At 35.8% G+C, this 1,211-nt stretch overlaps 1 pseudogene; it reads left to right on the top strand.

Moving 5' to 3' along the window:
- Positions 1-358: 358 nt before the first annotated feature.
- LOC111726418 lies at positions 359-475 on the top strand (annotated as a pseudogene).
- Positions 476-1,211: the final 736 nt, after the last annotated feature.

Genomic DNA, 1,211 nt, shown 5'->3' with positions numbered 1-1,211 from the left:
CATATGATTGTGAAGATAGAATATTTGAAATCTATAGGACTGGCCAGTAGGAGTTGATGTAGTCTCGAGGAAGAATTCTTTCTTCTCTAAGGAATTCTCCTCAGTTTTGCTCTTAAGGCCTTCAACTAACTGAATGAGACCCACCCTCATTATGGAGGAGAATATGCTTACTTAAAGTCAACTGATTAAATCTACAAATATGTTCTCAGCAGCATCTACCTATAAATTAGTGTTTGAATAACTGAATACCATAATCTAGTTAAGGTTACACAAAAAATAAATCATCATGTGACATTATAAATAACTGTCAAAAAATTTCTTCTCCCCTTCCCTAACATGTATTAAAAATAATTCTGGGGACCTTTTGTAGTTCATAAGAATAATCATAAGAATAATGATTTGAGTGTTCACTCCCATGCCTGAGATGTGCTTCTCTCCAACCTTGGTATGACATCAGCACATTACCCATATGATATTTAAAAAAAAATCATTTCTTATCAATCGCTACATTCATATTATATGAATGTACCATAGTCATACACTTGGATACTAGCTATTATTTTCTCAGGTAGCCTGGGCACTGACCATTGACCTCTTCTGAAATAGCTCTTATGCTCACCTTTGTGGAATGGGAACATAAGTTTCTCCAACCTAGCCCTGCTCACAGGGCTGTGGAAAGAGAAAATTTCAAAGACCTCCAACTCCCTTTTCAACAAGAGAAAGGGAATCTGCCTATGTACATAACATACCACTGCTACAGCCTACAAATAACTAGCAGTTGAGAAAACCACTACACTAAGGACATCTATAACCAAAGTATCCATCTAGAACATAGACTCCCATCAAAGTACTACAAGCAAAGCCAAAGATCCTTACCTAAAATATACCACAGGTATACCTTTGAAAATAAGGGGGGAAAGTCCCATCTAAATTAAAGAAAATCCAATAAACAAGAAGTGATACCTACCCCAGATGAGAAGGAATGAGCACAGGAACACCAGATGTATAAAAAAAATCAGAGTGAAAGGAACCCCTCTAACGAAAGCACCAGTTCTCTTACAATGGATCCCAACCAAAATGAAAATACTGAAATGACAGATAAAGAATTCCAATAATGGATTGTAAGGAAGCTCAATGAGATCCAAGAAAAAATTGAAAACCAAATCAAAGAAGCCAGAAAAATAATTCAGAAAGGGAATGAAAAATTTGCT

The sequence above is a fragment of the Otolemur garnettii genome, unplaced genomic scaffold, assembly GCF_000181295.1.
Source record: "Otolemur garnettii isolate 467f Iridium unplaced genomic scaffold, OtoGar3 scaffold00064, whole genome shotgun sequence".
In the NCBI taxonomy this organism is placed as follows: domain Eukaryota; kingdom Metazoa; phylum Chordata; class Mammalia; order Primates; family Galagidae; genus Otolemur; species Otolemur garnettii.
Note: the sequence above shows the minus strand (reverse complement) of the source record. Positions and strands in the feature narration are given on the sequence as shown.